Consider the following 20,555-nt stretch of genomic DNA (forward strand, 5'->3'; position numbering starts at 1 on the left):
AAACTGAACTATATAGACAATTACACTTTACTTGAGAATATCTCAAAAAAGAAGGGAAATAAAAGAGTTCAAGTTTGTCATGAAGTATATGACATCAAAAAAGTAATTCCACCACTGTAGGAAAAAAATAAGCTATGTAATAATTCAGCGTTAATTAAAAATACACCTTTCTTCTAAGAGAACACAGTTCTTTAAGTCGCTCTGTTTCTGTTAGAAAGAAAAGAAACAAATTACACAAGGACACCAAAGATATTGGTTGTGAATATAAACATATCAACATCAGATTTGTTAAATTACACTTAATTAACAACTATTTTCACCCATGTTAATGATGAACTCATGAAAAGATGAACTCCTCTAATGAAGATTTTTCCAAATGTTTAGCTTAACTGTTACTTGCAGCATTTGCTAAAAGCCTAGATTACTGGCTCACACTTCAAAAGAGTTGAACCCCAGGAAATTTTTCTGATCATTTAATTTGAAGAACGCTATTCTAGTGAATGACATAAAGTCCAAGACTGTATTCATGCAGTGTTAATAAATACAGATACTTCTTTGTGAGATTAATTAAATGCATCATATTGCATTATTTCAGCAAAATGATGACTTACATAACTATGACAAACCAGTGGATTAACACCTCAAACACTTATTCTGACAATGTATTTTCAGCCACATATATTTACCTCACTGAATTGTTGATCTGCATGTTGCTTGCTATGCCAGCAATGAATACCAGTGATGAGGTTGCTAACATCTGTTTCTTAAGTAGAATGTCTTATTTGATGTCTGATTCTCAAGAACTGATCATGTCACTGATACTATGTGTATTTCAAGGACTTGGCTCCTATTCTTAAACCTTCTTTGTACAGTAGCCACATAGAAGACTTTCTAGAGTTCATTTAAGTTTTTCCACTCTTATCCTAGTGACTTGCACAGCCATTGTAGGCCCTCCTACCACCTAGGGTTTTAAAACACTAGACGATCTAAAAGCTAACACTCAATGGTAGAATTTTATTGAGTGCAGTATAGCCTTTTTATTTCCACGCTAAATTGAAAGAGACATAATACCAGTTGAGCTTGATTTATTTTCAGAATGTGTTCTGGCCAACGACAGTTCAAAACTGTCAACTTTGAGAACATGAAGCATTTAGTGTGCTAAATTAATGTACATGTGTGCAAACTTGTAATGTGTGTGCATTCTAATTAAAAACACACACTAGCAATACATTTAAATAACTTTTAATGTATGTGCTACATTAAACAAATAGTTATATGAGTTCCCAAGATAATACACTCCACCAAGAAATTATCCAGTGAATCATTTTTGCACAGGCTAAAAATAAATACCAGGTTTCTGCTCAACTAACTTTTCTTTAACCATGCATTTCATCATGAAGGAGAGTCAGCTCATTCTTGCGTTTCCCATAAAAAATTCTGCAATTGTTTCCATTTCCTACTTTTTCTATTACACGGTAGTCCTGAATTATATATTTATAAAAATGAGGGACTTATTGCGCTCAGCAACTATTGTAAGAAAAGTCTGTGAAAGCACCTAAGCTATTCCCATGGGTTTCCTATCTTTTAGTTGATTTTATTTTTCCAGGGCTGTGAAATAACTTATTTTTTCAGATTCCATTCAAATTTTGTCCTTGGCAAATAACATATCCTCAACAAAACCCAACATTAGAGATAGTTACTGATAAAATTTTGTGTAGTTTTCTCTTACTTTACAGAATCTGTGCCATCACTGAAGTGAAATAGAAACACAACAGAATTAAGTACATGTACAAAAAGCTTATGGGTACTGCCCTTTAAGCATTCTGTGCCATGAGGTGTCCATGTATTCACAGTCATCTTCAAAATGGGGATCTGCATAACTTGCTGTATATTTTCCTGAGGAAACTGGACCTGCTATGAGTAATTATGGGAAAGAGATAGCTGGGATTCCTGCTGGTGTAGCATTAGACAAGTATATTTTTCTGTTGATATCTCTAAAGATTTTTAACTATGGCTTACAGGAAAGACTACATAACTGACTGTAGCAAGTATAACACACTTAGCATTTTGTACTTTCATTTTTAAGAGGGAAGAAGGTCACTCACTAAATATGAATGCTGCATATGTTAGCAATAGAGATAGTGATTTTGTAATTTTGATTGCACTTGCCTTAAATTTTTTCCAAAAAGGAATTATATATATAAATAAATACAGATAAGGATGGTTAAAGAACATTGTTTAAAAATAGGCAAGTTCTGCACTGATTATACTTTTTTACATAATTTAATGCATAATGGCAGAGTATATTTGCCAGATCCATGTAAAGAGTATATGAGCACATGATAGCAGTTTGTATAAGCACAAGGTGTTCTATGTTTAGATTAAAAATTAACAATGATAACTTTTGGTGTGACTGCTTTAAATTTCAAAAGAGTTGGATGTTTAAAGATAAATTTATTACTTGCATAAGAATATTTTTGTATAATATTGGGAAAGGTTTAAAATGGGCTTGCTTTATGGAGTACAATTTTCAGAGAAAATAAACAGGGTATGTGTCTAGTTTGTAAAATGTTTTCTTTCAAGATTACTCTTTTGCTGGTTAAATGCAAGGATATGATGGCTTGAAATACCTTTTTTGTGTGTGAACTGAACAATACCAACATACAAGAACAAAATAAAGCAATGTGAATAAGTTGCGTATGCAAACTTCTTTTAATCAGTGCCAGTAGATCCTGAAAACAAAAGCAAAGATCCAGGTCTTGTGAGCATAATGCTATAAATAATTATCAGTGTGGTTTGCCATTCAATGCATGAACATATATCCATTATAGGATAAATATAAAAAGTACTTTGTTTTTAGGAGAATATTTATGCTCCACACTTCAGGCTAAAATTGCATTTATTTTCTAAAATTAAGGACAATAAGACAAGTGAACAGCACCCCATACTTCTTATTAAACTTTTTGACATCAAAGCAAATATATGAAGGAAGTTCTTGAATTTATACAAGGTTCTATGTACCTGACAATTAGTGAATGTATGTCTTGGGCTAAAAATATTAGAAGATTTATGAGAAAGAACATATTTACTGTAAATGGTGTGCTGGCTAATATTTCTACATATTACATATAAAGAGACATATATAACATATCTCTCCTGCTAATGTACCTATATTTAATGAGATACCTTGCTTTGAAATCTATAAATGTGATTGTGAGTTGGTTTTGGGACCAAAGAATATTTACAAGGCTAACAATACCTCTCGAAGATTAAAATGAGAGGCTAGATCATTTAAGATTATAATAGTTCCAGATAAAATGTGTGGATTTTCATTTCTGCTTTTCTAAGCATTATTTGATAAGTGGTTTTAAGGAGAGCCTATAAACTCTTACTAATGAAGAAAAAAATGTAGAAATTGAAAACAAGCTTTCTTTACTGGTGACAAGATTTGTGACAAGAAAACCAGACAAAGAATCACAGTTTTCAGACATGAGATGTCACAACTGCAACACTGTGGGCTACGGAAAACATTTCTTCCAAGAGGCCAGGGGCATTAAAACGGAAACCTAATTTCTCGTTTATCACAGATGTTCCTATACCCATGGTAAGTATTGCTATTTTTTAATGATGCAGTTATTCTATATTCTGAGCATCTGTGTAAAAGTTTGCAGTTATTACTATATTAGGTCACACCCAGGGGAAATGCCAAAATCATGAGTGGGTGAATTCAGTTGCTTAAAAAACTATTACAGACATTAATCTGGAAAAGAAAAACAGTATCTAGATCAATAAAAATAACAATGAAAAATTAACCTGCAGAAGTTGACCTTATGTCTTATTCCCCCCTCCACCATCACATCCAACATAACTGAATCAAATAGATGGACCCCCCTGATTTTTTTTCTTATGCATTTAAGAATTTGGTTAAATTAACAATATTAGAGCTCTCCTCTTTGTTCTATCTCTGTAATCTCTGTCAAAAAAAAAGGAAGGCGAAAATTAACCTCAGCCCCCCACCCCCACCCTCCCACCCCCACTCACAAATCGTGGTTTTTCTTTCTTTTTTTTCTTTTAATTCCTCTGATGTTCTGAGTGTCGCTGCTCCCGTGCTGGTAGGTTGTCACACAGATACAGTACCGAGTCTGTATAGTGGTTACAGAATTCATCCTTTTTGTGATAGTGTCAACACACACATGGAATCAGCTCAGGGAAGGACCCCTGGGATAGCATTTGGATGGCCTACCATGTTAAGGGTCTGAAAGCATGATCTTGAGTTGTCTCACCCTAGATCTATTAACAGACCTAGGAACCATCCTTCTCTCTTATACAGACACAGGCTAATCAGGCATTTCAGACACTGTCTTCAGAGCCAATGACAATTATTAATAGTGGACAAGAAGACCAGAATGTTCTTGTCACCTTATAGGAAAGCCAAATCATGATCAGAAGTTTGTTTGCAACATGTAGAATCCTAAAGTGGAATGTTAGTAGAAAGAACAACGTCAAGTGTCACGATGCACTATCTGTCTCCACCAAGATACAGCTACCATTCCAGGTCTCTGTTCTGGGTGTTTCCATCCTTACACAGAACTAGAAAGACAGAGACAAATTCTGATGACTGAAGTTTCTTTTTCTGGACTTCCAGTGCCCCTCACCCACTTATTAGACACTACAGCTTAAATATGACAATATAACCACACCTTGTTCTTGCTCCTGGAATGTGGATGTTAACAAAACTTTCCAGCCATCCATTTGTAAATATCTTCTCTGGGCAGCTGATCTCCTTAAGCATTTTGTCTGCTTTCAGTCTCAGAAGATAACCTTAATTTTCAACTTTTGGGTAACCTGTTATTTTTGGCAAAATAAAAGCTCATTACACCGTTAAGACCTATTGATTTGAGCTGATGATGTTTAATAACTGAATTAAACATTATAGACCTCATTTACCTTTTAAAATGTATGGGGAGAAAATGTACCAGAGAAATGTTCCCTGGGCTTGTTTTGAGATTCTGGCAGGGGAGAGCAGCTGTTTACTCTGCTCAGGTCATCTGTTCGGTCTTTTCTAGACCCCCTTTGAGATTGTGCTTGATGGAGTTGTTTATCTGCTAACCTAACCACATGGAAGCCCTGGAGGGGACAGCAGGATAGGGTGAAGAGCAGAGAAGTCATTTACTTAAAATCGAAAGACCTTGAGCATGTTATGTGACTTCTTTTAAAACCCACATCTGAAAAAAAAAAGTGGACAATAATACCTTCCTTGAAGGTAAGTTGTAAGAGTTCCTCCCTTCCTTGCTCCATTCATTCACTAATGCCAGGCATTGTTCCGGGTGCTGGGGACATAATGGAGAATCAGACAGGCAATATTCTTGACACATGGGTCTTACGGGTGGAAGGTGGAAGGCAAGTCCCTGAATCAATGAGAAAATTTCAGATGGTGATACATGCAATGACAATATAAACTAGGGGGATGTGATAGGAAATGACTACTTGGGAAGCGTCATTTACATACAGTTGCTATGGAAGGCTATTTGGAAGAGATGAAATTATGGCTGAACCTAGAATCAAGAGAAGGTGACAACCAGGAAAAGAGCTGACATTAATAGTGTTTAGTCCAAAGGACAAGTCCAAATACCGTGAGGCAGAAATGAGCTTGGTGTTTGAGGAAGACAAAGGTTAAAAGTAATAAATAGAAGACATAGTACACAGTAGGTATAACATTATTGAAAGCAGGTTGGGGATTAGATTGAAAAATTCTGGATGTCTTAATGTTAAATGAAAATATTTATAGTAACTTTTCATTACATCTTTTTTATTGTCTTAAACACGTTTGACTTGTAGTTTATCACTGATATCCAGGAAGGACTTTAATAGGTTGCATTTAAGAGCATTTATCCTCAAATCTCTGTATGTCACCATATCAACAATGAGGAAAAACAAACCAAGCCCACACAGTGTACACTCCTCGTATTGGCTTGACATGCTACATCTGAACCATGGGCTCATCAGGGCCTGTAGGGTTCTTGAAGGGCAGGACAGCAGAAGGCCAAAAATGGATGTGTAATGCCCACAAACTGCAGCGAGAACCAATGCAATAGTCTCTCACCTCTCACTTCCCCATGATGTGCAAGGAAAGAGTTAGGGAGGAGAAATATGGGCAAAGAGGCCTGGGAGAAGTGCATTGATGTAGTTCTCTATGGCTATGTAACAAATCACCCCCAAAAGCCAGTGATTTAAAACAATAACCATTTTACTATCCCTCATGTGAGTTGACTGGGATCATCTGGGCTGTTCTGCTGGTCTCATTTAGGATCTCTCACGCAATTGTGGTCATTTTACAGAAGGGAGTGGAGTCATATGGGGGGTAAACTGGACCTGGGAAGGCTGTGCCTCTCTCCCTCCTCCTGTAGTTCAGGGCTGCTGCTGTCCACTTGGCCCTTCCCCAAGGCCTCTCCATGTGGTCTCTCCAGCTGGGGATTAGACTTCTTACATGACAGCTCAGGTTTCCCAAAAGTGCAGAAGTGAGGACAGCCAGGCCTTCTTAAAGGTTAGCATGACTTTCACTGCTTAAAATTAGTCGTCATATTCACTGTGATTGTGGAAGGAGACCAAACAAAGGTATAAATTCCAGAAGGCATGGTTCTTAAAAGCCACCTCTGGAGACTGACTACCACAGAATCAATGAGAAAGGATGTGTGAGGCTGAAGCCTCTGTTTAGATCCCAGTGCAAGATCACGGTCCTACATGAAACCACCACATGGTGGGTCTCTGCAGAAGAAGCTGAAAATCCTCTCTTCCTTCTTCCCCTTCCTATAAGTGTTCCTTCTTGTTTTTCACAAAACTCACCTGTTCTGTCTATAGGAAAACAGGGAGTTAGCTAGGGGAGACTCTATTGAGGATTAGTGTTACTAGTAATGAACTAATGCCAAACCTCCATCAGCAAAGTTCCCAGGGAGCAATTTCTAGCTAAATAAAGACTCTGAAACACACAGAGTTCCATTATTTCCATCTTTGGAGGCCCAGAACCCAGAACAAAGCATAAATGTAGTTCTCTAGGCAAGAGGTCATTCTGACATTTTGAACAAATACGGAAAAGTTGAAGCTATGTTAAATTTCATTAGCATGTCTTTGATCAAATGTATATTTTCCTTCTTTTCACAACTTATTTTGTTCAAATGCAAATATGTGCTTAAACATTAGCCACTGAGCTGCAACTGGGAGACCATCCATGGAATGTTTAAATATGCAAATCAGCACCTCAGAGAGGAAAAGATGAACCTTCCCTACTTGGCTCTTTTGTATACAGCAGCAAGCCGTGGAAAGCACAATTAAATAGAATCTCTGAACTCCTCCATCAAGAAGTGTATATTATCGACTGAACTATAAGCAGCTATGTGACCAGAAGTCTTAGCAAAACGCCACATGTGCCCCAGAAAGATTCCAAGTGGAATACAATTGCAGTTAAATTGAGACACCATTAAGGAAAGTGGCCCAAATCTGTGTCCATACAGATCAAATGCAAAGTTTTATTTGAAATTAGGCTCAGTCATTTCATTCTGTGAATGACTTTCAAAGTAAATATGGATTATGAATATAAAAGGATGAAGGCTGAGGTTTGTGGGAGTAATCCAGTCAAGGCATTTCGTTCAGAGGAAATTGCCTAATTCGAGAGTGGCATTCACTAAAATTTTGAAATATTTTTAAAAAATATGAACAAATGCAAATGAATCTAGAGATACTAATTAAGTGATGCCCCAGGTGATGGTAAGGTCATGAGATGAGGAAATGTGTATGCTTATTTACTGGGGGGTAAAGGATAATTAGCACAGTGATTCCTTTAGAGTGAAAAGATGGTATCAGTTCTCATCTGCTTGGAACTTTTCTTCCAGTTGATTATATTTAATAGTCTAAAGTCTGCTAACATTCCACTGAGAGCCTTATCCAGGGTTTCTAGCACACCACACTGATGGAAGTGTGTATTTTAATTCGGCATCCTCACGTACCGAACCACCCTCTTTACTTCTAATTCTGTTCTGCCTCCTCCTAATTAAAATTCTCCCTCCTCCTTCTCGTTACATTTTTAATGAAAGCTAGCATGAAATAAAGAAAACAATATAAGCTTTATAATCAGAGAAATATAATTTTCGATCCTGGTTTCTCAGTTTTTTAATGGGCTTTTGCCAAGTTAGTTCAAACCTATTTCAGCCTCCATTGCTTCATCTGTAAAACAGAGATCATACTTAACATGTAGTGTCTTGTGAATACTAAATTTTTATATATTGATAGGACACATGGAAGGTATCTAGGTGGGTTATGTAATACTAAGAGCTGCAACAATTTAAAAACATCCCATGGCCTAACTTACTAGAATTTTATTGCTATAGGTGTTCCTGGTTAGCCAAGACATAATCGCGGGTGTTGGGATTTTTCCATTTTGTAGCTCTGCCATCCACTAGGTCTTACACAGGCTCTGAGTATGCAGGAGCCCACCTACACCTCATTGCTAAAGGGCCCATATGGAAGTGATGGATCACGTCGCCTCATACTCCATGAAGTCAAAACTAAGCATTTGTTGACACCTGAAGTGAATAGGTCAGAAAATTTTAGGTGGTGTCTGGACAGCCCTTCTCAGCAACAACTCAAAGTCACGGAAATCCCAATTTACAATGGCTATCCATGTATCCACCACAATCAACCTCTCTGATCTCCACACACCCTTCACCCCACATTTAGAAAGCACCCTTCTATCTCCATGGAGGGAATCTAAATTACCATCCAGTCTCTGCATTCAGCTCAGTCTTAAATCACAGGCTGATGAATGATTTTTCTCAATCTGGTGTGGATGTGGCTCTTCATGGTCCAGAGACTTACGGAATAAAGTACAAATGTTATGCTCTGTTCTCACCTCTAGGATACAGTGGTAAGGCAAGGATAGAAAGCCATAATTTTTAAAAATTCATTTGGCAAAGAGAAGAATGGCAAACAGGTTTATGGAAATTCTGAAATCCTGGCAGGCAAACATTGAGAAGATTCCAGCACTCCACCCTACATGTAAGTGAAGTCCTTAATTAGACCCAGATTCTTTTTCTGCATAGAGCTCCATCATCAATTTTTATTTATGTCCAATGACACTACCCTTTGTGCGAATCTTTTACATTCATTTTCCTGGATGTACTCATATGATATAGGGACATCTAACAAACGCCTTCCTTGGCGGCTGCACACCTTCTACTGATGTCTTCATGCTTGTGGTGAAGGGGCCTGCAGGTAATTTTAAGTTTTGATTATTCAAAGTCAAAGACTACATGAGTTGATGGTCTCTTGTCAATACAATCCCTTCAACTGCTTAATGGGCTTTTAATCAATGGGCTTTTAGTCAATTCCATTTGTTTTTAACCATAAAGCTCTTTCCCTACGGAATTTTCATTCCTGATCTATCTCTGTATTGCCCCTTGGTACTCTCTCAATTTAATAATTATTGTCTTGAGACCACCTGAAAGGAAAGGCTTCAGTGGGAAAGAAACACTCATAATCTGATTTTTGCTGCAGCCCTGAGTCCCTCCATTTTAATGAGAAGTCCAAATGGACTTATGTACAAACCTTCTTCAGTTTTATCTTTTACTTTTTAGCTCCATAAGAAATCTGTGTTTCTAGCACTGTAGGGATCTAAATTTCTTGAATCTTTCAATTCCCTTTTATTTCTGCTTTTAAACAAACAAGTTCTTACATGAACATGTGTATGTGTGTGTGCATGTGTGTGTGTAATACTTGTCGAACACAGCAAGTTATAACCATACGCACACTAACATTATGGTTTGCCACCCATTCCCTTAGAGCCACTGGCTCAGTAGGGACTTATCTTCCTTCTGAGGTATCACAGACAATACCTTCACCAAATGTCTTGCCATTGCATTATGTGGGGCTCCATCTTTCCTGCCTCTGATATCCTTTTCCATACCACCCACCAATTGCCCGCTAAGCCAATAACATATATTTAAGTTGACAGTAGCACCCAACTTCAAGGAACCAGTTTCTGTATTTGTGGAGTAATGCAGATCATGCTAGATGATGTAACAAAACCCCAATAGCCCAATAGATATTTCTTTCTCTCTTATAACAATCTAACGCTCATGTCTCTGGTCATCCCACAGCCTTCCACAGGGCAAGGGCTCCTTCCATTTGTGGTCCCACTACCTCCTAAGGCCTGGAGTCCTCTGCACCTAACAAACGGAGGAAAAGTGTAGAAGGCTCTCCTGCTTCTTAAAGGTGCTGATCGATATACGACATTCATCCCTCATGTTCTATTATATTAGAAAATACATGTGATGGTTCGGGTTCCACAGACTGTAGACTCTGAGATGGAGATTATGATGAAGGAATTTAATTAGGGAGTGTTTTTAGAATCAACATCTGTATAAAGGAAGGGAAGAAAGGAGAACTGGGCAGAGGAAGAAATTGGGTTGTGATGCTCTTCTTTAAAAGACCAGCTGACACCCTAGGAGAACTTTGAAACTGTGATGGTGCTTTAGAATTGTCTCATGGTATGACAAAGGTGCTGGTCATTTATACTCCTGTCATCTGAGAGACCAGTCATTGGATGCAGGCTGCCTCTGGAGAGGGGATGTAAAATCTCCAATCTTCCTTCATGTGACAATGTTCTTTGAAACCAATCATATAATATTGCAAGAGTTCCTGATTTTTAAAAAAATGTATTTCTTGAATTCAAGTCCATGGCTGCATGTACAGTGTAAAATCAAAGTACCTAGAAGGCTCCATAATTGGATTGGCCGAGCAGAGATGATTTTTCACTGAGATTTGTGTTTGACATCACTAAGAGCTTCCAAGGAATGCATGCTCCTTCGGGAAATGCTCTTTCCAATGTTGATAAATAAATACCCCCTGACATTCAGCCTAAATTTGACTTGTAATCTTCAGGGCTTCTAAGGGAATCAGTCCAGGTAAATCTAAACATAGAGAATGAGAGGATATCCCATGATAATCTCTATGGCATTAGAGTAACCAATCTTGTGTCACTTAAGAGAAGCCACCCTGAGTCCCTAGGTACTCCAGTACAATCTGACTTTCAACAGGGAAAGATAAAAGCCTACTGTCCCTTTGGCTTAATAATGCCTAAAATTCCAGCCCTGGAGACTCAATTACTTAATCTTAAAGTCCATGTTCAATTAAAATATAAATACCTTGTGTGCAGCAAGGGTGAATTTCATCAATTATTAACGCTTTGATTTAAAGAAATCATAAATCAGATTGTTTTGTGAAATAGCTTACTAGAAGAAAGAGATGACCCTGAACACCAACTATATTGATTAGATCAATAAGAATCATACCACATTTGAGTGTGGGGAGGATGTATTAGCTATGTGTTGCCACAAAAAGTTCTCCTAAGACTTAGAGGCTTCAAACAACATTCATTTATTATCTCTCAGTTTCTGTGGAATTTAGGAAGAGCTTAGCTGGGTCCAGTGTTTCAGAGTCTACCACAAAATTATAATGAAGGTGTTTGCTGGGTCTGTGATCTCATCTGAAAGCTCCATTAAGGAAGAATCTGCTTCCAAGGTCATCACATGGTTGCCAGCAGGATTCAGTTCCTTACCAGGTTTTTCTTTAAGTGCCTCAGTCCCTCACTGGCTATTGAACAGAGGTTTCCCTCAGTTCCTAGCCATATGGGCCTTTCCCACATGGCAGCTGGCTTCATCAGAGCAAGGTAGCTAGGATGGTAAGAGAGGACAGAAATTGTCAGAAAGTAGGAAGTCACAGTACTCTAATCCTGGAAGTAATCTTCTATCACCTTTGCTGTATTCTATTCATTAAAAGCTGGTTACTATGTCCAGCCCACACCCATGAAGAGGGGATTACATAGAGTATAAACAACAGAAAACAGAGATCATTTAGGGTGATCTTGGAAAGACGTGTACCACAAGACAGTTGGCTGCAGAGTAAGGAGAATGGACTTTCTGTTAGAAAACTATGCTAAAATCACATGTCTTTGCTGGGATTCAACTCACAGGATTTCTCAAACATAACGGTTCTAGCATAATAATCTTGAATTCATTAGAACACAAGCTGAATGAAATCTAGAGCTTTTACTATTCTAAGTTTCATTATCAACAAAATAAGGGTGAATGTGCTTACTTCAAAGGCTTTTTGTGGGGAATATGGAAGTTCCTCTGGCCAGGATTCTCACCTGACCCTAAACTACTTGATAATGTAACTGGCCTGCTGCTAGGCTACTGCTTCCACACCCATAGGCAATGAGCTATTATTGACTGAGCCACTATATAAAGAGCTCTGCCTAGTACTCAGGGTGGAGGCTGAGGTGAGGGAGGGTTACAGGCCTGCAAACTGCTGGATGCAGACGTAATTCTAGTGCTCGACCTACCACCATGAGAATAAAGCCGGGTATAAACCCTTTTACCCCAAGAATGCTCCTTTGTCATTTCTCAGTCTCACTGAAGCCACAGTGAACTTTCCCTAGGCTAAAACCCTCAGGCAAGACACTGGTCAATGAAGATTAACTGAGAATACTTTTAGAGGTAAGAGTATGGGTCATTTTTATTTTCTTATGTTTGTTGATGACTTAACAGTTTTCCAAAATTATATGTGCAGTTAAAAGCTTTTAAAAACATGTGAAAATATTTAGAATATATTATATACTGCAGTAAATATCAATCTTAGATCTATACCTGAACTATTAAGTGGAAAGTATATTTGAGCTATGGGTTTGTTGGGGCCTTATTTCTCCTGTATTTTGAAGTCAATCACTACAAAATAATAATTTTCAAAATAATCACTTCAAAATAAAGGGAAAATGAGGACAGAACAAATTTTTCCTCAATGCTGCATGCAGATTGGGAATCTGCTCCATCAATGTTCAGTATACAAGAAGCTGGTAATTATGTTTACATGGATGAGACCTGCCCTATCATGTATCCTTGCTAACAGTTAAGAGGAGAAATCCAAATACTCTAATTGCAGGTAATTTATCATTGTCTTGATTCACTGCAACCTAGGGATGCCACTTTATCTCATTTTCTACTTAACTTATGCCAAACAAACACGTAAATTGCTTTGTATTGTTGCCTTGTACTATTTTCTCTATTTTCCCTTCTAATATAAAGAATGACAATTTTTTATAATAATCACTCTTTGAAATGCATTTTAAGCTCATTCATTTCACAAACATTTATGGAGTTTTTGAAATGACCAAGATTTAAGAATTTAGTCTTATAAAAAAAGTACTCACTGACATGAAGGATCTTAAGATCTATGAGAGAAATTTCATGTCCATTAACAAGATAAATGCTGTTAATGTGATCAATTTAAAGATCAACAAAGGTAACACTGAGTGGCTTTTGACACAGGACTTGAAGGCCAAGATTTGAGATGTACACATGACACTCACAGAAATAGAGAATGAACATGTGTCAAAAATTTAACTCATTAATGAGAGAACCAACAGGATGGTAAAAATGGTTCAAAGGAGAGTTTAAAAAACAGATTCATCTAGACAGGAAGTAAAAAAAATGCTGAAATGAATTTGTTGATAGATGAAAAAATTAATATCCTATAAGGCAATAAAGTCATATCCTTTGGTGTAGTCTTTCCTCCTAAATAGAAATTTATAAGTCAACATGCAACTTCAGAGCCTGGGCCCGGATCAGTAGTAAATAGCAAATCAAACAAAGATAAAGCCTCCTGGAAATGAAATAATCCTTGGGTAGGCCTGTCAGGCAATGCTTCACTATGTTATCAAAACGACATGCACTCATTCTTATTTCTAAGCTTTGAATACGTTTCCTTAGCAAGGATAAATGACATGCACATGGCCACAGAGGTACATTTTTCAGAGAATGGCACGTGTACAAGGGGTTGGCAGACTTTTCTGTAGAGGGCCAAATAGTAAACATGTGGGACTTTGGGGGCCATGTGATCTCTGTTTAGCTGCTCATCTCTGCCACTGAAGCCCTAAAGCAGCTCTAGACAACTCTTACACAATTGAGTAAGAGTGTGTTACCATAAAATATATTTTACAAATATTAAAATTGGAATTTCCTATTCTTCTTTTTTTGAAAAAATTTTCAATCATTTAGCAATGAAAGACCACTCTGTGGGTCATACAAAAACAGGTGGCAGTTGGGATTTGACCTGAAGATCATAGTTTGCTGACCCTAACAGACTAATGAAACAATGATTTGCTGTTTTCAATCAGTGGTAAGTGAGACACAAAGAGGTTTGGAGCCAGGAAATATATTGTCTTAATTAATTCCCTTACTTAGGTACAGAGACAAGTGAGGTCTCAATTTGAGCATCAGTGGGGGTTTGTTAAATGACATTGCAATGCTTTCATAAGAGTAATGTGAAAGAAATGTTTTAGATGAGGTGCAGGAGGGAGAGATGAGAGAGAACAAAAGTAGGTAAGAATTTTTCATTACTTAGTGCTGAGAAGATAATCATGTGGTTCAGAGTGTGACCAAAGAATTTCTCAACAGAACAGATGTATGGGGCAGGAGAGTGCAATGATTCAAAGCTTCCACATCAGAGTCAAACCAGAGATCCTGAGGAATGAAGATTTCTTCGTCAGAAAAGGAGCATAGTGACTATGTTGGTCATAAATCAGCTGAGCTGGAAGTAGCCATAGAATTTCATCTATAGAAAATTAAGCAGTTTGTTGGGAATGTTTGAATAGATTTGGGGAGACCATACTTGACCAAAGGTGAAAATTTGTGAGAAATTTCCTCAGGGAAGGGGAAGGGAGGGGTATAGGAATGGATGGAATGTTCAAAGAAAAATGCAGAGCCAGGAAATCAAACCAAGGATAGAAGCTGGTGTGGGTGGTGATGGTGAGAGGAGGTTGAGGGCAGGGGCAGGGGCAGGGGTGTAATGGAATTCAGGAGGAAAAACAAGCCTATTCAAAGAAAAGAATACCAAATCTGGAAAATTAGGATTGTTTATGTGGATTAAGTGAAGGTTCCTGTGGCCAGAATCCTCACCTGGCCCTGCTTGGCCAGCTCACTACACACGTGTGGGCAATGCGTCATTATTGACTCTATATAAAGAGCTCTGCCCTATGCTCTGGGTGACACGGTGGCCTGGCCACATGCCTGCTGCATGGCTGCTAGGCTGCAGGAGAGCAGAGGCTGGAGTGGTGGCAGCGCCGAGGACAGAGACTGAAATGGCTGTGGGGACAGAGAGGCCCAGTGGCAGAGACCGGCTTGCTGCATGCAGACTCGCTCTGAGTGGACAGGATTCTAGTGATTGACCTGCCACCGTGGGAATAAAGTTGGGTATAAACCTTTTTACCCCAAGAACATTCCATTGTCATATCTTCGGTCTCATTGAATCCATAGTGAACTTCTCGGGGGCTGAAACCCATTGGCAAGGCAGTTTAGAATCACAGCAGTCAGATCTTACATTCGTTCTGGAGGGAAATGAGAACTAAGAGTCTAAAGTGATGTATCATTCACAGACACTTGCTGTTTTGCTTTTGTTTATAGTTTTTCAGAAATTAGAGATTAGAATTTAGAAATGAATTTCTAAATGGCAGAGTATCAGATAACAGCTAACAGACTTTAGAAAGAGCCTCAAGACCCACCTCTGGTGACTCTGAAAGTGGTATTAAACAGTGGAAGGAAATAAAGAGCTGGAATCGTAATCTGACAGGTTCTGTCAGTAATCATGTAAACTTCTCACTGTCATTCAACAATTTAGGACCTTAGTCTCTTTATGTGAATAGTGAGCTAGCTCTAAAATTCCTTGTAGGTCTAAAATTCAATGGTTCTATTTTACTCTTCTTTATCTATAAGAGCAGTCCTTGTAATTCTAAAAGGGCCTATGAAAAATTGCTTCTATTCCTCTGCATCCCAAATTCAATTCCAAGGCGTTATGTGTAGGTAGTAATGGAGACCCTGAGGTTTTTAGAAAATACTTAAATATATTTCCCTCTTTTAAAATCTAACAGAAATGGTACCTCTATCCAGGAGAGTGCTTGAAAGACCAATGGAAATGCTAATATTCTTTGTTGCTGAAATCTTATTAATTCAGGGATGGAAAGTTCCCAGGTAGATCAGAAGCTCTGATTGGTATTGGTGACTTCTCAACATTCAAAAATATTAAGAGGGGCCCGCTTTGAATAAAGTTTGGAGATTACTGGTCCGAACAGATTCAGGTGAAATTATTGCAACAATACCGATGCCTGATCAGCAGGTCATTATTCAAGCCTGACATTGGCAACAAGTCCAACACATGGTAAAACACCATTGCCTCCCAGAAGATGGAAAAACTCCACAGCTGTGATTTGCTTCTGCTGAAGGAGTATACTTACACAATTTGCCACCTGTCCAATAAGAAAGAGAGAAATGGATATGCACAAGGTATTAAGAGAAGCTTCTGATTGTCACTGGATAAAAATGGAGATAGGACTGTGTGATTTCTGCTATATAATAAAATAATGATAACTATATTTGGAGCATTACCCTTTTGAAAAGAAAATACACATGTATTATAATCTCTAATTTGATCTAAACAATAATAACTTGATGAGGCAGAAAGGGAAGATATTATTTCTATTCCACAGCTGGATAAACTGAGGCTCACAAAGGTCAAAGGCTTGCCTAAGACATCACAAATAGTAATCTTGAAGTTGGAAGTATTAGCAATCTGTTGCCATACCAGTGCTGTGTAACAGATAACCACAAAGCCATAGTAGCATGTAGAAATTTGCAATGATTGCCATACATTTGGGGTAGTCGGCTCACTCACATGTCTAGGGTTTGGCTGACTGTTGGCTAATCCAGGATGGCCTTGGCTAGACTGACTGTAAATAATTAGCTCTACACCAGTGTCTTTTATCTTGCAGCTCATGAGCCTGGGCATATTGTCTGTGCAACAGCAGAGGAACAAGACAATGAGCAGAGACACACAGGTGACTTCTCAAGCCTCCGATAACATCACTTTGGCTGAACTATGTCACATGTTCAAACACAGAAAACAGAATCAAAAGGAAGGTAGGAGTAAAGACACGGACCCACTAATATTTACTAGTTAGAACATCAACCTACATTTTGTGCATCTAATCTAATCTCTCTTTACCTTTCTAATGTGTGTATTGCTCCCAAAGTGAGGCATAATTTCAAGGGAAATGGCTGGTCCTTAAAGAATGAATGTGATTTCTATACAGATGTACTGAATGACAATTAATGTGGTCATCCTTTATGCTCTCAGTCACAAAAATATTTATTGCCTATGGCATGCTAGACACTATGCTGAGAAGGTTGTTGCTTATAAATGAATAGAGCAGTGACTTCAGCTTTTTAATAATAATATATCAAACCTTTGTGGTAAATAATATTAGTGTAAAATTTCTTCTGTTGAGGCTCCCCAAATTCAGTATTCAGATATCAACATCTAAAAAATAAAAGGAAAAACAGGTTGTGGTGCAGTTCAGTGGTTCTGCTCAATTATCTCACACTGCTCATGCAGCAGCTGCCACATTCTTCATGGTCTCATACACCAAATGCACTTTCAATTCTTTTTCCTCTCCTCCCAGACCTGACCCTACTCATAAAGAGAGTCAGCAGCTCTTTCCCTGCTGTAATATGCCTGCAACTGCCTCAAATTCCAAAATTAGTTTCTCATATAGAATGGGTCAGGTGGAAAAAGCAGGGGCATTTCTCCCCAGGCTCACAGATAGAATGCTATATGTATTGACATTTTAGAGCTGGCAGAGACATAGGATGTTTTAGTTCAGGCATTTTCAAAATTCTTCCTATTATTTTAATTATGAAGCAATGGAATTCCCTCTTGATATTTCTAAATGCAGTTGTTGTTAGGGCCTGTGACTTGCTTACATTGAGTGTTCAGAGCCCCACCCACTCAGCTTGGACCAAGCTGCAGCTAATGGAAACATACTGAAAGAAACCAAATTTGCTTTAGATAAACTGCACCAGTCTGGAAGATCCTGTTCGTCCCCCTCCCCCGCTGTAACACTAACAGGTGCTAATACATGGCATGCATGCTGCTCATATGCAGACATGACTGACCACGTTTAGAATTGTTTCCTAGTAAATCTGAATTTGGAATCAGAATTCTTCCCAATATAAACCTCCAGAAATGTGCTATTTATCAGTATAAATTGGAATTTGCAATAAAGATGAAACTTATTTGCAATATCTAGGAGAGACTTTCTGTTCACACACGCATATGACTGCCCATCTTCCTTACACATGCATTACTGTCCTGCAGTTATTACTAATGTTCCTGTCTAGCCACTCTGGTAAACAAGCTGTGGGCTCTATAGAGGCTGAACTAGGGAATTACAGCTACTCTTCGAATCTTCCCTGTCTCCCTCACCCAGGCAGAATTAATCTTGAGAAAGCATCCTGTCCACACTTCAGCAATTCTGAGGAAAACAAATACCCTGGATGTGTGGGTATTGGAGGATTTGCCAAACACTAGACCCTAGAGAGACCTTCATCAGTTTACAACACTCAGAGGCCGGCTGGCTGAGGAGACATTTTCCCCTCTTTTAGGGTATAAACCATTTTGTATGGGAAATGACACTTACATCCAAACCATTCACAATTCTACTTTCCTCCAATCCACAAAGGGTTTTTACCACTTCTTCCCTAAACTAGTCTGAATTGAAAGAGTACAAAGAGGTGAGCAGCAGCTTAGTGGATTTAAGGTCTGGATGTTATCCTTAAAAGGCCTTTGTTTTCACAGATGTTTTCCTCTACCCCACCTGCATAGTGGTAAGATTATGAGCTTTGAAGTTAGACCACCTCTCAGCTCTCCCCCTTGCTTGCTGTGTGATCAAGTACTGTTTCACTGTTTTGGGGGGGTCTCAGAAAGTTCTACTATCCCAAAGTTTCTTTGAAGAGTAGCTATTGGTGTGCTGATTCAGTAGCCCCCAAGTCCAGAAACTGAGGTTCTGGTACCTGTCATGTGACTTAAAGATCCTGCAAACCTTAGTGTTTTTATTTGTTGAAGACGATGCAGTCTGCTGTGCTGTGGCAGCCAGTGGAGGTGTGCCAATCAGACTTCCCATCCAGACAAAACTCAGCATTCAGCAGCAAAGCGTGCAGCTCCTCCTGTTTGCCTTAGCTTTTAATCTAAGGCTGGCAGTTCTTGGGCAGCCCAGCCAGGGACGGAGCATGGCAGTGGCCTAGAGCCTGCCATTTCTCCTGTAACGGGCAGACTTTGCTCCGGAGTGCCCTGTTGCACAGGCTGAGACTTTGCCAGAGCTGTTTCATGGTTGCTGCTTGTCCAATGCTGTTTCCTCTCTTTTCTTTTCATAGATGGCAGACCTAAAGTGCAGTTTGAAAGGCTTTCTTGCCCATTCTCCCTTCCCCCTCTCCTACATAATTTGCTCACATTATCCTCCTTCTTCTAATCAACTCCTTGCACTCCAAATCTATTTCAAAGTCTGCTTGCTGATTGACCCCAACAGCACATGCTATAGGGTCTATATCAGGTCAATAATCTTTTAATAAATAATATCATGTTAGAAGTGATTCTGTTTTTGCTTACCTTTATGTTTGGCATTTTAGCAATAGACTTGGAGAGGGTGAATGGCCTGCTTAGAAAGACCATACATCTTGGTTTGCCTGGAACAGTGTTGTCTAGATGTCCCTTCTGACCTAACATTTGCTACTATAAAAGTTGTTTTGGACATATATTATGATATGGACTCCCTAGTGATACCAAATAACATTTACAAGTCCTTCAATTTTTAAAGTTCAAAATGCTCTAATATATTACCAAAATAACTCAACATAGCCGTCAATGTGATGATATTCCCATGCATTCATGTACTCATTTAATTTGGGAATTATTTATTGAGCTTAATCCAGTACAGTATTATCTACTCAGGACTTGGATAAAAGTCAGTAAATTCTTGGGTAGCATTTTATTTAGGTCAAGTTGTTGTGTTTTATTGGCTAAAAGACTAATTTGAAAGATGAATTTTTCCTTGATTTTCTAGTTCAAAAAAAACAGACATAATGGCTGGTCTACACTAACAGATACTTCCAGGGGGGGAAAGGGACATGCTTCCCTTGGGGAAAAACTCACTGGGCAGCTGCAGTCACAGAGCAGATTGCTGACTTTAGCTAGATTATCTTAGGCAGATTGAAAGTTCACAGGTGTCTGGGGGATATCGGAACACATTTGTCTTTCTTCGTAGGAGAACCGGAAGGTTTTGAGAGGGCTGTGCCAGGTTTTCCCCTAATATGGGTTTTAATGGTACATTTTAGCACTACAGAAGCAACATTACCGGGACACGTTCTGATATGTATTACAGCATGACAGATTGTCCGTTTTATTGACCATTTTTAATGCAACTTCATTAAAGAGGTGTACTAAAACATGTGCTGCTTTTAGTCAAGTCAAGGCAACTGGGATTTTTGCAAGTCTCTTGCAGTGGAAAACCTGCTCAAGTCCACTTCTCCACACTTCACAATTTGCTCTGGCCATGACAAAATCTTATAAGCAAGGTTAAAATAGGCCATCACAGGGAATGCTCATTTAACACACAATGGAGC

Source organism: Manis javanica, chromosome X (genome assembly GCF_040802235.1).
Source record: "Manis javanica isolate MJ-LG chromosome X, MJ_LKY, whole genome shotgun sequence".
Taxonomy (NCBI): Eukaryota; Metazoa; Chordata; class Mammalia; order Pholidota; family Manidae; genus Manis; species Manis javanica.